An 18,900-nucleotide genomic window follows, 5' to 3' on the forward strand; every position below is an offset into this window, starting at 1 on the left:
GAGGACATGGCTGGAGGCCGGGGCAGGCCCCTCCCAGGAAGAAGGTCCCCTGCCCCTGACTGAGACCATATCAACCGCACTGACTCCGGCAACTGGAGGAAGAAAGAGCCTAGAAACCGGCCTCTCCGAAGAAGAAATATGAGAGCGGGAGAAGGTCCGGAACCACGAGCTAGAGCTCGCACGACTGCGGCTGGATGGCGAACCCCAGCTGGCGGAAAAGAAACTGGCCCTAGAGCAGCTACGGCTTCAAGAGGAGATAGAGGAGAAGAGGCGACACCGGGAGTTGGAGGAAAAGAAACTGACCCTTGAGCACGAGCGCAGCCTCAAGGAGCTCGAAATCAAGGCCAAGAACGGAGGGACCAACGCCCCCAGTACTAGAGACACTCTACCGCCTGCCGAAACCAAGGTACATATCCCGAAAGAGGTCGTCAAGGAGTACTACAAGAATGACGACATCCAACAATGGTTCAAGGCCTACGAGGTGGCCATGACCTCTCATCGGGTGCCCCGAAAAGACTGGGGCGCGGGCCTGTGGGGGCGGTTCCTGAGTGAGGGTCGAGACACACTGCTCCAGCTGCCGGAGGAGGTGATGACCTCCTACGATCACATGAAGGAGGCTCTGCTCACCCACTACGGGCTAACCGCAGAAATGTACCGCCAGCGGTTCAGAGACTGCAAGAAAATCCCGGGCACCACCTGGGTGGAATATGTGGACTTTTTCAGTCGGGCCCTAGAAGGGTGGATCAGAGGTAGCAAAGTAACCACCTACGGGCAGCTGGTCGACCTCATCGTGTGGGAACATCTCTCCAACAATTGCTTCGTGGAACTGAGACAGCACCTCCTCGACAGCAAAATGACCGACCCGCGAAAACTCGCCGTCGAGGCCGATCGATGGGTCAACTCCCGGGTCCCCCGGAACTCAATGGGGGAGTACCAGAGGAACCCCACCGGACCCCCCCGCCAACGCGGTGGAGGGGGAGGGCCGAACAGGAACCGAGACCCTCCCGCCGGGGCCCCCAGGAGCCCCCCTCGAGGGCCACCGCAGCAACAACTCTCCCCGAGCCTGGCCCGAAGGGGGGCGCCCCCGGCCAGACCCGGACCACGGCCACCAGTAACGTGCTACGGCTGCCAACAAACCGGACACTATGCCAGCGATCCGGTCTGCCCCCTGAAACGAAGAAACGGGGCCGGCGGGCCCCCGCCCCGACAGCTGGCGGCCGCCGCCCTGGGAGAAGGAGAAGAGGAAGAGGAGACCCTCGACCGAGGGACCACTGAATGGGAGCCGGCAGCCATGTCCCTGGTCTGCCTGGGTAGCCGAGAAATGGTACCCTGCACCCCCATCCCCAGCAACACCCAGAAGTACCGGCAGCAGGTCACGGTCAATGGACAACGGGCCGAAGCCCTTCGTGACACCGGCGCTAGTGTCACCGCTGTCCGCTGCCACCTGGTGACCCCCGAACAGATCCTACCGAATGTGCTGTGTCCCGTCCGGACGGCCGACAACAGCGAAAGCCTGTGCCAGATGGCCCGGGTCCCCTTCGAGTGGGGATGGGTGACGGGCCTGCTGAAGGTGACGGTACGCGACGACGCCCCCGTTGACTGCCTCCTGGGGAGCGACTTGGAGAGTTCCCCCTGGGCTCAAGTAGAGCGACGAGAGCACCTCCGAATGCTGGGACTATCTGACTGGGCCTGTGCCATCACCCGGTCCATGACCACCCGGGCCCCCCGCTCATCCTCAGCCTCCGGGGCCGCCCAGCCCGAGGGGCTCGCACCACCTCCCGCCAGCAGCGAGGGGGAGGCGGACACCAACCCTGGACCTAGTGAATCCTCCCCCGAAGAGATGGCTTCCCCGTGCGCCCTACCAGAGCTGACACAATGGCGACACGAAGGGGGCCCCACCCGGGAGCAGTTCCAACAAGAGCAGCAGTCCTGCCCCACTCTCGAAGGGGTCCGCCAGCAAGCATCCGCCCAAACCAACGGGGACCAGACCGGCACCCACTGGGTCTACTGGGCCGAGGGCCTGCTATACAGTGAGCAGAAAGTGGCAGAACTCGGGTCCAGCCGAGTGTTGGTGGTCCCCCTCCGCTTCCGGGAGTTCCTGCTCAACCTGGCACATGATGTGCCCCTCGCCGGACACTTGGGGCAAGACAAAACGTACAGCCGTCTGGTGACCCACTTCTACTGGCCCCGGATGCGGAGAGACGTGGACAACCACTGCCGGTCCTGCCAGACCTGCCAAGCCAGCGGGAAGACGGGGGGTCGGGTCAATGCCCCCCTCCAACCCTTTCCAGCCGTCAGCACCCCGTTCGAACGGGTCGGAATCAATATCGTGGGGCCCCTGGACCCCCAGACCGCCCTGGGCAACCGCTTCATCCTGGTCCTCGTGGACCACGCCACCAGGTACCCGGAGGCGGTCCCGCTAAGAACTATAACGGCCCCCGTGGTAGGCCGGGCCTTAATGGGGATCTTCTCCCGAGTGGGATTTCCCCGCGAAGTGGTGAGCGACAGAGGCACGAACTTTATTTCCAGATACATGCGGTCCCTGTGGCAGCAGTGCGGGGTCACATGCAAGTTCACGACCCCCTATCACCCTCAGGGGAACGGACTGGTTGAGCGGTTCAACAGAACATTAAAGGGAATGATCCAGGGGCTAAAAGAGACCCTCAGGCGGAGATGGGATGTCCTGCTGCCGTGCCTCCTGTTTGCCTATCGGGAGGTCCCGCAGAAGTCCCTGGGGTTCAGCCCGTTTGAACTATTGTACGGACACCCGGTCCGCGGACCGCTCAGCCTGGTCAAAGAGAGCTGGGAGACGAAGCCCCAAAGCTCCCCTCCTGACGTCTACCGATACCTCCTGACCCTCCGAAACCAGACCCGCAAGTTCCGAGCCATGGCCAAAGCCAACCTCGAGGCCAGCCAAGAGGACATGAAGCGGTGGTACGATCGGAACTCCTCTACCATAGAATTCGAGCTAGGTCAGAAGGTATGGGTCATGGCCCCGGTTGAACCCGGCGCCCTCCAGGACAAGTGGACCGGGCCCTTCAAGGTAGTGGAGAAGAAAAGTCCCGTCACCTACCTGGTCGACCTGGAGTCCCCCCGGAACCCCCTCCGGGTCCTACATGCTAACAGGCTAAAACCCCACTTTGCCCGGACCGAACTGAGCCTGCTACTGGCGACCGACGAGGGGGGCGAGGACGACTCCGAGCCCCTGCCCGACCTCTTGCAGTCCAACGTCCATGATGGAACCATCGAGGGTGTCCAACTCGCCTCTTCCCTGACTCCGGAACAGCGCAACGACTGCCAGCAACTGCTGCAGGACTACGCAGCCCTCTTTTCCCTCACCCCGGTCCCTCACTGGTGCGTCCACGACGTCGACACCGGGGAGAGCCCCCCGTGCGACACAGAGCCTACCGGGTACCCGACCGAGTGCGGGCATGCATCCAGGCCGAAGTAACGAAGATGCTGGCCCTGGGGGTCATCCAACCCTCCGACAGCCCGTGGGCCAGTCCTGTCGTCCTGGTGCCAAAGGCCGCAGCTCCCGGCCACCCCCCGGAGTTGCGATTCTGCGTGGACTACCGAGCCCTGAATGCTGTGACCAAGACGGACGCCCACCCTATACCCAGGGCCGACGAACTCATCGACCGCTTAGGGGCCGCCCGCTACTTGAGCACGCTGGACCTCACCGCCGGGTACTGGCAGATCCAGCTCACCCCCGGCGCCCAAGAAAGATCCGCCTTTTCGACCCCGGATGGGCATTACCACTTTCGGGTGATGCCCTTCGGAATGAAGAACGCCCCGGCCACTTTTCAAAGACTGGTGAACAAGGTTTTGGCCGGGCTTGAGGCCTTCAGCGCGGCCTACCTAGATGACATTGCCGTGTACAGCAACCACTGGGCAGAGCACCTCCTTCACATTAAAGCCGTCCTGGCCGCCCTCCAGCGGGCCGGGCTCACAATCAAGGCCAGCAAATGCCAGATCGGCCACGGATCCGTGACCTACCTGGGCCATCAAGTGGGGAGCGGGCAGGTGGCCCCTCTCCAACCGAAAATAGATGCCATCCAGGCCTGGGAACCCCCCACTACCCAGACCGCTGTCCGGGCCTTCCTGGGTCTCACTGGATACTACCGGCGGTTTATCCGGGACTATGGGAGCATTGTTGGCCCCCTCACAGAGCTAACGTCCAAAAAGCAGCCCAAGAAGGTGCACTGGACACCCCGCTGCCAAGCAGCCTTCGACACCCTAAAGACCGCAATGTGTACTGCCCCGGTGCTACAGGCCCCTGACTACAATAAGGAGTTTGTGGTACAGACGGATGCCTCCGAGTATGGGATCGGGGCCGTCCTGTCCCAGGCCAATGAAGAGGGGCTCGACCGACCAGTGGCCTTCATCAGCCGACGGCTACTGCCCCGGGAGCAACGATGGAGCACCATCGAGCGTGAGGCCTTCGCTGTGGTGTGGGCCCTTAAGAAACTCCGGCCCTACCTCTTCGGTACCCACTTCCGGGTCCAGACCGACCACCGGCCCCTGCGGTGGTTAATGCAAATGCGGGGCGAGAACCCCAAGCTGCTGCGGTGGTCCATCTCGCTACAAGGGATGGACTTTGACGTTGAACACCGGCCCGGCAATGACCACGCCAACGCCGACGGCCTGTCCCGCTTCTTCCGCCTTGACGAGGAGAATCCCCAAGGAGATGGGTGACTCTCCATGCCTTCGGCTGGGGGGGACGCCTGTTGGACCCGGCCTCGTGGCATGGTCCTTACCCCCGTGGATTGTGCCCGTTCCCCGCCCCGGCCTTCACGGGCCACCCTTCTGAACTGCACCGAGGCCCTTCATCCGGAGCTGCACGAGGTCGCATACCCCTCGTGGCTCCGCCATCTTGTTGGCACCCACGTGACTCTGTGCACCAGCCAGCGCGACCCCGCTCAACCCGGCCTCGACCCCAGCGAAGCCCCGACATCGAGGCACCACGAACTGGCCAGGGGGGGGCCGCAGAAACCATTCATCGCCCCCGGCGGAGGACAGTATCGATGGGACCCCCAACTGTCCGTCCCTCTCGAGGTGTGATCGCCCTGCAACTCCCCTGGGCCTGGCGCCTCTCCTGCTGGGCGTCTGGCCACCTCCACCCGGCCTCTCCGCCCCCACCGGGCGCCTGGGTCCGGACATCAAAGGGCTCCAGACCTATATCTGGGGCAACCCCGCCACAGATCGGCAGTTGTATCCCGGAGTCGAGAGCCCTGCTGATTGAATCGCGGCTGACCCTACGGAGAAGAACTCTTGTCGGAACCATCACGAGCCCTGCTGACTGCGTCGCGGCTCCGTCTTGTGACCACTTTGAAGCCACCTGGAACATCGGAGCCCTGCTGACGCTGTCGCGGCCCAACCTCGCTGAAACCTCCCTCGGAGCCCTGCTGACGACGTCGCGGCTCGAGCTGAGCAGAAACCATCTTGAGAGCCCTGCTGATTGGATCGCGGCTCTCCACGAACTGTACGCCAGAGCCCTGCTGACGCCGTCGCGGCTCGACCCCTCCGAGATCCGGAGGTCCTCCAGCTTGAGGATAAGAACTGGGCCCCAGGTACCCTCGTACCGCACTCCTGCCAAAGACTGTCCCGCTACCCCTACCCTTCCAAAGAGACACTGAGACTTTTGGTGGATCCCGCGATCCCTTCGTGTAAATATTGACCTCGTAACCTTTTTATTGCTGATAAAGAATTGCTTGTCTTGAGACAACCTCCTTGAGTCCTGTGTGGTGGTGTTACTGGGCTAGTACGGGATAGGAGAAGGATCTCTCAGGAGACTTCTCGGCAGCGCTCGGCTACTTCGTACCGTGGGAGGGCCCCCCTCGGTGGTCTCGCCGACTCCTCGGGGTCCGCCTTCCAACACAGGGGTGATGGGCAACAAAGTCCCTATGGCTGGGGGTGGCAGGGGTGATGGGCAACATAAGTCCTATGGCTGGGGGTGGCAGGGGTGAAGGGCAACATAAGCCCTATGGCTGGTGGTGGCAGGGGTGATGGGCAGCAGGTCCCCTGTGATTGGGGGTGGCAGTGGTGCTGGGCAACATATTCCCTATGAGTAGGGGTGGCAGGGGTGATGGGCAACATAAGCCCTGTGAGTGGGGTGGCAGGGGTGATGGGCAACAGGTCCCCTGTGAGTGGGGGTGGCAGGGGTGATGGGCAACATAAGCCCTATGGCTGGGGGTGGCAGGGGTGATGGGCAACAGGTCCCCTGTGAGTGGGGGTGGCAGGGGTGATGGGCAACAGGTCCCCTGTGAGTGGGGGTGGCAGGGGTGATGGGCAACATAAGCCCTATGGCTGGGGGGGCAGGGGTGATGGGCAACATAAGCCCGGTGAGTGGGGATGGCAGGGGTGATTAGCAACAGATCCCCTGTGAGTGGGGGAGGCAGGGGTGATGGGCAACATAAGCCCTGTGAGTGGGGTGGCAGGGGTGATGGGAAACAGGTCCCCTGTGAGTGGGGGTGGCAGGGGTGATGGGCAACATAAGCCCTATGGCTGGGGGTGGCAGGGGTGATGGGCAACAGGTCCCCTGTGAGTGGGGGTGGCAGGGGTGATGGGCAACAGGTCCCCTGTGAGTGGGGGTGGCAGGGGTGATGGGCAACATAAGCCCTATGGCTGGGGGGGCAGGGGTGATGGGCAACATAAGCCCGGTGAGTGGGGATGGCAGGGGTGATGGGCAACAGATCCCCTGTGAGTGGGGGTGGCAGGGGTGATGGGCAACATGAGCCCTGTGAGTGGGGGTGGCAGTAGTGCTGGGCAACATAAGCCCTATGGCTCGGGGGGGCAGGGGTGATGGGCAACATAAGCCTTGTGAGTGGGGGTGGCAGGGCTGATGGGCAACATAAGCCCTATGGCTGGGGGGGGCAGGGGTGATGGGCAACATAAGCCCTATGGCTGGGGGTGGCAGGGGTGGTGGGCAACAGGTCTCCTGTGACTGGGGGTGGCAGGGGTGATGGGCAACAGGTCTCCTGTGAGTGAGGGTGGCAGGGGTGATGGGCAACATGAGCCCTGTGAGTGGGGGTGGCAGGGGTGATGGGCAACAGGCCCCCTATGTGGTACTGGTCATGCAACCCCTATGGTAGGCTGTTGTTAGTGGCCAGGATGCGGATCCCCTGTGTGTGTGTGTGCCATTTTGCGTGTACGTGTCATTTGTTTGTGTTGTAGGTGTCTGACTTACCGTCTGCGCCGTCGGCGTCGGTCCCTGATCCGGTCATAGATGTAGAGTACTGGTATGACCTGCATGATGGGGTTCATGATGTGTTCATGTCGTACACGCTGCTTGTTGCTCCATCTCGTACCCGCTGCAAGCTGGTCCGTCTCGTATCCGTGTATTGACTTGTGGCGCGAACCGTAGCCGATATGCTTGTTTTCCGGATGTTGTGACGTGCCTTACGTGACGAGCCGTCCGGCACGTAGGAAGTACGCATCGCACTTGTCATGCCGGAAACTGCTATGGATACTGCTTCCGGGCGACTCGGTTCCTGTTTAGGAGTTACGGCTCGGGCGGAGAATGGGGCTTGATTCACAGCCTATGTGTCGGTCCTCTTTTTGGCAGTTATGCGCATCGTACTTACTCTACAGGATGTACCGGCTCCGGGTACGTGTCGGTCGCAGGGTAGGCTATGGACAGCTGTCCGACCGGCCATCGGAATCGGCCCCTTAGTGTAGGGCCGATTTTTGTAAGGGATTGCTCTAGTCTGAGCTCTTGATAGCTTTGTTCGTTTTTTATTAGCCTCTATACGTTTATGTAGGGTTAATTGTCCTCTTCCAACTGTGGCTTGAAGGGCATTTTGCCATCCTTCCACTGCATTGTTTGTTTTTGCCTTTTGAGCTAAAGTTCTGTCATATACTTTGGATTGCCTACGGTGCGCTGACCTATGTAACCTTCCCACTCAAGTAGCTTCGAAGTAATGTAGGACGGGAGTTAGTTTAGTTTCATTTGCCTGAGAGAAGGGGCTTTTATGAAGTAGGTTGTAATGGTTTGCTACTTCAGTTCTTGGTACATAGGCCAGGGCTATTAATTTTTTTATTTGGTAGGCAAAGTTGCTATTGGTACTCTGATTAAAGTGGTAGTAGCAACCTTGTGTTGCAGTGTGTGGGTATAATTTTGAAATTGATTGAATCATTGATCGTTCAAAATCAATTATGATTTTTTGCAGAAATTAGTTGTCGGTGTATTCTTTTACTACTGTTAGGATCTCTTTGTATGTGGTGTTCTGTTTATTAGGGAGTAGTGTGTTTATGAAGCGTATGTTCGTACCTTCATATTCACCGTGGATTGTGTATAATTGATAAAAAGGCTTGGGGCAACCTTTGAATGTGCCATCCATCATCCACATTTCCCAGGGATTCACAAAAGTAATCTGAGACAAAATCCTAACTGTACCACTTTCGGTATTCACAAAAGGAATTCAGGAGTAGTAAAGTTAACTTTACTACTCCTAAATGCCCTATGTGAATACCGAAAGTCATAAAGTTTGGATTTTGTCTCAGTTTAGGAGTAGTAAAGTTAGCTTTACCACTCATAAATTCCTTTTGTGAAAACCAAAAGTCATAAAGTTAGGGTTTTGTCTCAGTTTAGGAGCAGTAAAGTTAGGAATCTTAACTTTGCCACTCCTAAATTCCTTTTATGAATACCAAAAGTCATATAGTTAGGATTTTGTCTCAAATTACTTTTGTGAATCGGGCTCACAGTTTTTAAGTTTTTGTAAGTTGTTATTTGTTGCAAAGATGAGAATTTGTTTTTCGTGACTTTTGTTATCATCGAGAAGGAATTTTTCATCTTTGTGAGTGATGGTATATTCAGGTAATATTTGTATTCCAGTAAAAGTTTGAGGGGTGTGTTTTGTTTGAGCTGTAGATCTTTTAGTTCAGGAAATTAAACTTTTCAGAGTGGGTATTGATGGTAATTGTCCCGTAACATGCTCAGGTACGCTAGTTAACACATTTTTAAGTATTTGGGTACTTGTTTGTTGTGAGCTGGTACTTTCTTCTCTTATTATGTTGAGAGCCTCTCTAAGTTCAATTCCAGTTACATTGGAACAATGGTTATTTTCTTTGACATGTACTATATTGGTTTCTAGTGTAGTGGCTGTACCATAACAAGAGTTACTGTAATATTTACTGCATTTCCAGTGTGTTTTGTTTCCACTCATTTTCTCTTGGGTATAAGTGTATACCATGTAGCAGAGAAGTAGTTTCCCCTTTTGTGAAGTTATGAATTTTGCTCTCTCTGCCATTTTTCGGTTAATCTGTGAATATATGTATATACATATATATATTTATTAATTATACGATTTTGAACATTAAACATTTTGTATAATTAATATGTTTGAGAAAAACTTACACATATTTTTATTTCATTTTCTTGATGGATTTTCTTTCAATTGTTGATGTTTATCCACTTGTTTTTTTATGGGATTTTTCTGTTGGTTTAACCCCTTCGCTGCTAGGCCTTTTCCCCTCCTGTGCTAAGCCTTTTTTGGGCTATTTGGGGTAGTGCGCGCTTAGGCCTCTGTAACTTTTTGACCACATTAGGTATCCATGCCAAATTTGCGTCCTTTTCTTCCAACATCTTGGGGATTCTAAAGGTACCCAGGGTTTGTGGATTCTCCTAGAGGGTTCCCAGAAATTAGTCAAAATACAGCAATTTTTTGGTTTTTTTTGTGAAAAATGGGAAAAACGGGCTGCAAATGAAAGCTTCTGGGTTTTTCTCTGCAAATGGTATCAAAAAAGGGTTTGTGGGGCTGAAATCACCCTTTCTCCAGCTTTTAGGGAATGACAGAATTTTGTTAGAAAATCAACATTTTTTACACAGTTTTGGCATTTTCTGGGACATACCCTATTTTTGCTATTTTTTGTGCTTTCAACCTCCTTCCAGTTAACGGTAGAAATGGGTACAAAAACAATAATGGATCCTGGAAAGCTATACATTTTTGAAAAGTAGACAAAATTCTGAATTCAGCAAGGGGTCATTTGTGTAGATCCATCAAGGTTTCTTTATAGAAATTTACAGGTAAATATAGGAAAAATTAAAAATTTGTTGAAAAAAGCAGCCTTTTGAGTCAACGTTTTCACCTGTAACTTCTTCGAATTATGACATCTCTTTGAGAGCAATGTACCGTTACATCCGGTAGACCTTCCTGGTTGTGGGGACATATAGGACTTGTAGGTTCACCAAGAGCCCAACGAACCCAGAGTAGAAAACTGAGCAGCATTTTGTAATGTTTTTTTTTTTGATCCGGGTATATAGCAATTATTGTGGGAAAATGTATACATGGAAAAATCGGTATGAAAGTCACCTATGTATTTCTGAAATGGGAACAAATTACAGAGTTTAGAAACAGTGCATATTTGCACCTTTTCGAAATTGGGAATACTCATATTTGCATGACAAATATTGGTCATTTTTCAAAATGACTTTTTTTTTACACAATGTCTTTCATTTGGAAGGGAGAAATGCATCAAAAATCAATAGGTAATAACAGTTGCTTTACAAATTTGAACTACCCTAAGTCTCCCGATAAAAATGGTACCTCACTTGTGTGGGTAGGCATAGTGCCCACGACAGGAAGTGGCTCAAAACCTAAGGTGAACGCACCACATTTTCACACTGAAAATTTACACTTTATTTGCGAAGAGTCTAGCTGTAGTTTTTGAACCCTAGCCCTGCCGGCACCTAGGGAAACCTAGCAAACCTATACATTTTTGAAAACTAGACACCCAGGGGAATCCAGGATGGGGTGACTTGACTGCCTCCCACCATGGTCTGTTACCCAGAATCCCTTGCAAACGTAAACAATTGACAAAAAAAACACATTTTCCCCACATTTCTGTGATGGAAAGTTCTGGAATCTACGTGGATCCACAAATTTCCACCCACCCCGCGTTCCCCAAAGTCCTACGAGAAAAATGGTACCTCACTTGTGCGGGTCGGCCTAGTGCCCGCGACAGGAAACGGCGCAAAACGCAACGTGGTTTTGCAGTGAAAAATGACCCTTTTTTTGGCAAAGTGACTAGCTGTAGATTTTGAACCCTAGCCCTGCCAGCACCTAGGGAAAACTAGCAAACCTATACATTTTTGAAAACTAGACACCCAGGGGAATCCAGGATGGGGTGACTTGACTGCCTCCCACCATGGTCTGTTACCCAGAATCCCTTGCAAACGTAAACAATTGACAAAAAAAACACATTTTCCCCACATTTCTGTGATGCAAAGTTCTGGAATCTGCGTGGATCCACAAATTTCCACCCACCCCGCGTTCCCCAAAGTCCTACGAGAAAAATGGTACCTCACTTGTGCGGGTCAGCATAGTGCCCGCGACAGGAAACGGTGCAAAACGCAACGTGGTTTTGCAGTGAAAAATGACCCTTTTTTTGGCAAAGTGACTAGCTGTAGATTTTGAACCCTAGCCCTGCCGGCACCTAGGGAAACCTAGCAAACCTATACATTTTTGAAAACTAGACACCCAGGGGAATCAAGGATGGGGTGACTTGACTGTCTCCCACCATGGTCTGTTACCCAGAATCCCTTGCAAACGTAAAAAATTGACAAAAAAAACACATTTTCCCCACATTTCTGTGATGGAAAGTTCTGGAATCTGCGTGGATCCACAAATTTCCACCCACCCCGCGTTCCCCAAAGTCCTACGAGAAAAATTGCACCTCACTTGTGCGGGTCGGCCTAGTGCCCGCGACAGGAAACGGCGCAAAACGCAACGTGGTTTTGCAGTGAAAAATGACCCTTTTTTTGGCAAAGTGACTAGCTGTAGATTTTGAACCCTAGCCCTGCCGGCACCTAGGGAAACCTAGCAAACCTATACATTTTTGAAAACTAGACACCCAGGGGAATCCAGGATGGGGTGACTTGACTGCCTCCCACCATGGTCTGTTACCCAGAATCCCTTGCAAACGTAAAAAATTGACAAAAAAACACATTTTCCCCACATTTCTGTGATGGAAAGTTCTGGAATCTGCGTGGATCCACAAATTTCCACCCACCCCGCGTTCCCCAAAGTCCTACGAGAAAAATGGTACCTCACTTGTGCGGGTCGGCCTAGTGCCCGCGACAGGAAACGGCGCAAAACGCAACGTGGTTTTGCAGTGAAAAATGACCCTTTTTTTGGCAAAACGACTAGCTGTAGATTTTGAACCCTAGCCCTGCCGGCACCTAGGGAAACCTAGCAAACCTATACATTTTTAAAAACTAGACACCCAGGGGAATCCAGGATGGGGTGACTTGACTGCCTCCCACCATGGTCTGTTACCCAGAATCCCTTGCAAACGTAAAAAATTGACAAAAAAAACACATTTTCCCCACATTTCTGTGATGGAAAGTTCTGGAATCTGCGTGGATCCACAAATTTCCAGCCACCCCGCATTCCCCAAAGTCCTACGAGAAAAATGGTACCTCACTTGTGCGGGTCGGCATAGTGCCCGCGACAGGAAACGGCGCAAAACGCAACGTGGTTTTGCAGTGAAAAATGACCCTTTTTTTGGCAAAGTGACTAGCTGTAGATTTTGAACCCTAGCCCTGCCGGCACCTAGGGAAACCTAGCAAACCTATACATTTTTGAAAACTAGACACCCAGGGGAATCCAGGATGGGGTGACTTGACTGCCTCCCACCATGGTCTGTTACCCAGAATCCCTTGCAAACGTAAAAAATTGACAAAAAAAACACATTTTCCCCACATTTCTGTGATGGAAAGTTCTGGAATCTGCGTGGATCCACAAATTTCCACCCACCCCGCGTTCCCCAAAGTCCTACGAGAAAAATGGTACCTCACTTGTGCGGGTCGGCCTAGTGCCCGCGACAGGAAACGGCGCAAAACGCAACGTGGTTTTGCAGTGAAAAATGACCCTTTTTTTGGCAAAGTGACTAGCTGTAGATTTTGAACCCTAGCCCTGCCGGCACCTAGGGAAACCTAGCAAACCTATACATTTTTGAAAACTAGACACCCAGGGGAATCCAGGATGGGGTGACTTGACTGCCTCCCACCATGGTCTGTTACCCATAATCCCTTGCAAACGTAAAAAATTGACAAAAACAAACACATTTTCCCCACATTTCTGTGATGGAAAGTTCTGGAATCTGCGTGGATCCACAAATTTCCATCACCCCGCGTTCCCCAAAGTCCTACGAGAAAAATGGTACATCACTTGTGCGGGTCGGCCTAGTGCCCGCGACAGGAAATGGCGCAAAACGCAACGTGGTTTTGCAGCGAAAAATGACCCTTTTTTTGGCAAAGTGACTAGCTGTAGATTTTGAACCCTAGCCCTGCCGGCACCTAGGGAAACCTAGCAAACCTATACATTTCTGAAAACTAGACACCCGGCGGCTTCCAGGGAGGTATGGCTTGCGTGGATCCCCCAACGTTTCCTTACCCAGAATCCCCTGCAAACCTCAGTTTTTGCTCAAAAAATCACTTTTTTCACACATTTTGGGGTGGGAAAGTAGTGGCATCACCGGGCTCACACAAATTTATCACCACCCAGCGTTCCCCCAGGTCTCCCGGTAAAAATGGTGCCTCACTTGTGTGGGAGGCCCAAGTACCCGCGGCAGGCAAGGGCCCAAAACGTAGTGAGGTGACATCAAAATGGCCTATCGCAAAACCACCTGGTTTTGCAAGGGGGGTCACTTTGGTTTTTGGCCCGGTGCTCGGCGGCCATCTAGGGAAATGTTGGACCCGGCCTCGTAACATGGCTCTACTGGTCCCCACATCACCTAACCTGTTGCCGGCGGCCCCAATCCCCCGGCCTCACCAAGCCTTTCCACCAGAACACACGCACTCAACCCGGACACCCTCGTCCATGGCCTCTCTCCTTTCGGCCACCCCGGGCCCGCGTGCCCACTCCATGCACCAAGATGGCCGCCCGGCCCCAGCGCGACCCGGGCCTAGAGGCGCCACTCCGGCTGGAGGACATCCCGCTTCCAGGGGTTGAGAGGGGGAGGAGCAGTTTCTATCGTACCTCTGAAACTCCCCTGGGACGATGGGTTTCGATCGGCCCTCCGGCCTCCCTGAAGGCTGGCTCCACGCCTGCTGGGTGTCTGGGACTCCTCCCGACCGGGCCTGAAAGGATCAAAAGACAATGGCAGGAAACCCCCGACAAGCGACCCCCAGGTGACAAGACCCCCGCCTGCACAGACTCCGGACATCAAAGGGGGGTCGACCTATAACCAGGGGTGCTCTGGGACTGTCCGGCAGATTCGACGCTGGAACAACGAGAGCCTGCTGACGTGGTCGCGGCTCCTGGAACTTAGAACTACCTGAGCCCTGCTGAGTGACTCGCGGCTCCCCGAAGATCGTAAGACCTCCGAACTTTTACCTGAGCCCTGCTGAGTGACTCGCGGCTCCCTGAAGATCGTAAGACCTCCGAACTTGTACCTGAGCCCTGCTGAGTGACTCGCGGCTCCCCGAAGATCGTAAGACCTCCGAACTTGTACCTGAGCCCTGCTGAGTGACTCGCGGCTCCCTGAAGATCGTAAGACCTCCGAACTTGTACCTGAGCCCGCTGAGTGACTCGCGGCTTCCACAGACTCCACTGGTCCCGCCGGACCCCACGACAACCAGCCTACCCCCCAGCTCGAGGATTGTGAGCTGTGCGCCGGGTACATCCTTACCTTGAACTTTTGTGCCAAAGACTGTCCCGCTACCCCCTATCCCTTCCGAGACTCATTGAGCCCGCGCTCTCCTTGTACATATTTGCAGTGCTAACCTATTTGATAAAGATTGGTTCCTGAGAACGCACGGTGTGTTGTTTCTGTGTCGTGCGGTGCCCGAAGTACGATCCTCGATACGAGACTTCTCCACCTGAGGAGTCTCCCGCCAGTGCACGGCTACGATACTCGAGGGTGGGTCTCAGGGTAGTCAGGACTCCCTTCCGGGCTCCCCTGAGGTCGCCGTCTAACATTGGTGGCAAGCGACGGGATTCGGGCCCATCACCGAGAGATCGTACTGTGAACGACGGACGCACTACCAACAAAGATGGCAGAAGGAAACACCGTGATCCCCGCAGAAATCAACGCCAACAGGGTGTTCCAGGTGGAACAACTAGAAGAATACACACACAAAGAAATAAAGCAATTCTGCAAAGAACTTAGAATCGCTACCACCGGTCTCAACACCAAGGAAGATTTGCAGAAAGCACTGAAAGCCTGGGTGGATACCGGGGCCTCCCGCCCGGAAAACACGGGGGAGCACCCCGACGAGGCAGAACCTTCCCAAGGTGAAAGCAGCAACAATCAGGTACGAAACATCGTAACAGAAGGGGGCCTATCCCCGGAGGAACTCGCGGACAGAGAGAGAAGCCGCAATCACGAACTCGAGTTAGCTAAGCTCAAAATCGAAGGCGAATTAAAGTTAGCAGAGAAAAAGCTAGCAGTGGAGCAAATGCGCGTGCAAGGCGAGCTAGAAGAGAAGAAGCTCCAACGGGAACACGAAGGAAGGAAGCTCCAACTGGAGCACGAACGCAGCTTGAAGGAAATCGAACTCAAGGCCAGAAGTGAGGAAGGGAGGCCCCCGGGAAACCGAGAGGCGACCTCCCCAGCGGAGCAGAAGGTCCACATCCCCAAAGATGTGGTCAAGGAATATTATAAAAACGATGACATTCAGCAATGGTTCAGGGCCTACGAGGTCGCCATGACCTCCCATCGGGTCCCGCAGAAGGACTGGGGGGCAGGGTTGTGGGGACGATTTCTGAGCGAAGGAAGAGACACCCTGCTCGACCTGCCCCTCTCTCTGCAGACCTCCTACAGCCACATGAAAGAATCTCTACTCACAAGGTACGGTCTCACCCCCGAGATGTACCATCAACGATTCCGGGACTGCAGGAAAATCCCGGGCACCACCTGGGTAGAATATGTGAACTTTTTTAGTCGGGCCTTCGATGGGTGGGTCAAGGGCAGCAAAGTCACCACTCTTGAGGAACTCACCGACCTCCTAGTGTGTGTTGCCTACGCCGTTACTGGAGCCTCGAATGTTTCCCCACGCTACAGGAGTAGCTTATCCAACTGATCCCGTGCAGGAAGACCATCGCGTGGCACAAGAGGAGGGTGAGGCGCTGGCCCCGGGACTGCGAGGACCAGCATTCAACAGCTCCAGCTGGTCCTCTTCCCGTGAGAGCCGCGCCCCCTGACAGAACCACGCCCACAGCCAAGTTCCTTAACTACTCGCGGCACCCGCTACGCGGGTGCCACTCGCAACAGTGTGTGTTGGCTACGCCGTTACTGGAGCCTCGAATCTTTCCCCACGCTACAGGAGTAGCTTATCCAACTGATCCCGTGCAGGAAGACCATCGCGTGGCACAAGAGGAGGGTGAGGCGCTGGCCCCGGGACTGCGAGGACCAGCATTCAACAGCTCCAGCTGGTCCTCTTCCCGTGAGAGCCGCGCCCCCTGACAGAACCACGCCCACAGCCAAGTTCCTTAACTACTCGCGGCACCCGCTACGCGGGTGCCACTCGCAACAGTGTGTGTTGCCTACGCCGTTACTGGAGCTTGAATCTTTCCCCACGCTACAGGAGTAGCTTATCCAACTGATCCCGTGCAGGAAGACCATCGCGTGGCACAAGAGGAGGGTGAGGCGCTGGCCCCGGGACTGCGAGGACCAGCATTCAACAGCTCCAGCTGGTCCTCTTCCCGTGAGAGCCGCGCCCCCTGACAGAACCACGCCCACAGCCAAGTTCCTTAACTACTCGCGGCACCCGCTACGCGGGTGCCACTCGCAACAGTGTGTGTTGGCTACGCCGTTACTGGAGCCTCGAATCTTTCCCCACGCTACAGGAGTAGCTTATCCAACTGATCCCGTGCAGGAAGACCATCGCGTGGCACAAGAGGAGGGTGAGGCGCTGGCCCCGGGACTGCGAGGACCAGCATTCAACAGCTCCAGCTGGTCCTCTTCCCGTGAGAGCCGCGCCCCCTGACAGAACCACGCCCACAGCCAAGTTCCTTAACTACTCGCGGCACCCGCTACGCGGGTGCCACTCGCAACAGTGTGTGTTGCCTACGCCGTTACTGGAGCTTGAATCTTTCCCCACGCTACAGGAGTAGCTTATCCAACTGATCCCGTGCAGGAAGACCATCGCGTGGCACAAGAGGAGGGTGAGGCGCTGGCCCCGGGACTGCGAGGACCAGCATTCAACAGCTCCAGCTGGTCCTCTTCCCGTGAGAGCCGCGCCCCCTGACAGAACCACGCCCACAGCCAAGTTCCTTAACTACTCGCGGCACCCGCTACGCGGGTGCCACTTGCAACAGTGTGTGTTGCCTACGCCGTTACTGGAGCCTCGAATCTTTCCCCACGCTACAGGAGTAGCTTATCCAACTGATCCCGTGCAGGAAGACCATCGCGTGGCACAAGAGGAGGGTGAGGCGCTGGCCCCGGGACTGCGAGGACCAGCATTCAACAGCTCCAGCTGGTCCTCTTCCCGTGAGAGCCGCGCCCCCTGACAGAACCACGCCCACAGCCAAGTTCCTTAACTACTCGCGGCACCCGCTACGCGGGTGCCACTCGCAACAGTGTGTGCTGCCTACGCCGTTACTGGAGCCTCGAATCTTTCCCCACGCTACAGGAGTAGCTTATCCAACTGATCCCGTGCAGGAAGACCATCGCGTGGCACAAGAGGAGGGTGAGGCGCTGGCCCCGGGACTGCGAGGACCAGCATTCAACAGCTCCAGCTGGTCCTCTTCCCGTGAGAGCCGCGCCCCCTGACAGAACCACGCCCACAGCCAAGTTCCTTAACTACTCGCGGCACCCGCTACGCGGGTGCCACTCGCAACAGTGTGTGTTGCCTACGCCGTTACTGGAGCCTCGAATCTTTCCCCACGCTACAGGAGTAGCTTATCCAACTGATCCCGTGCAGGAAGACCATCGCGTGGCACAAGAGGAGGGTGAGGCGCTGGCCCCGGGACTGCGAGGACCAGCATTCAACAGCTCCAGCTGGTCCTCTTCCCGTGAGAGCCGCGCCCCCTGACAGAACCACGCCCACACAATTTACCATACTTTAAAGGCGGTCATCGGACCGCGCACCGCGGGACGAGCGCGGGTCGAAGCCCGGGGCGAAGACCGGGCAAAGAGCCTCCGACCTGTCTTAATAACTAACAGTTGCCGTACAAAACTCCCCTTGGAATCATTCCTAGGAAAATGAATACGAGATCAAACAAGCATAAAAAACTCAAAAAAAATGGGATAGGCGAAAAATTGCTAGGCCCAATGGATGACTTTCTCGCAAAAGCTAATACTTTTATTGATCAAAGTCTAAGCCTAATTGAGGGGAGGGTTTCAACCGAACTTGCAATAGCACGCCGATCCTCAATGGGAATATTAGCAACCGCAAGATCTCCACCCGTACAGCCATTGCCATCTCAAAGGGATACAGTTATAAACAGACCCAGCCTCCCAAATAATGTAGATCTCTCAGCTTCCCAACTTAGTGCAACCTCCACTGAAAGCGACCTAGAAAAAACCCCAAATATCTTTCTAGACACAACCTCTGAAGAATTGAGGCAAAAGAGAGGGAGACGGGAGGGGGCTGTAAAGAAAAGGAATGTTAGGAAAACACGAAATCAAACTGAGAATAACATATCAACTGAGAACCCAGTTCTGGTTGGTGATACAGACTTATCTGTATTGCCTCTCCACTCTGTCCCTCCAAAAAACAACGCGATAGAACTACATCAGCCATCATTTGCTCTTCAAGATATCTCAGATACCTTAAGCCTTCAACAACTAGGCAAAGATAGAGAACTATCACGATTAATTAAAGAAATTGCTTCCCTCCTAAATTCCCAAATTCGCCCTCTAGAAATTAGACTCACCAACATCGAGAGACAGCTAACAAAAATCTCAGCGTCTATCAAACCTATACCCTCTCAAGCTCTCTCAAAACTAACCCCA

This window comes from Triturus cristatus, unplaced genomic scaffold (genome assembly GCF_964204655.1).
Source record: "Triturus cristatus unplaced genomic scaffold, aTriCri1.1 SCAFFOLD_291, whole genome shotgun sequence".
Classification (NCBI taxonomy): Eukaryota; Metazoa; Chordata; class Amphibia; order Caudata; family Salamandridae; genus Triturus; species Triturus cristatus.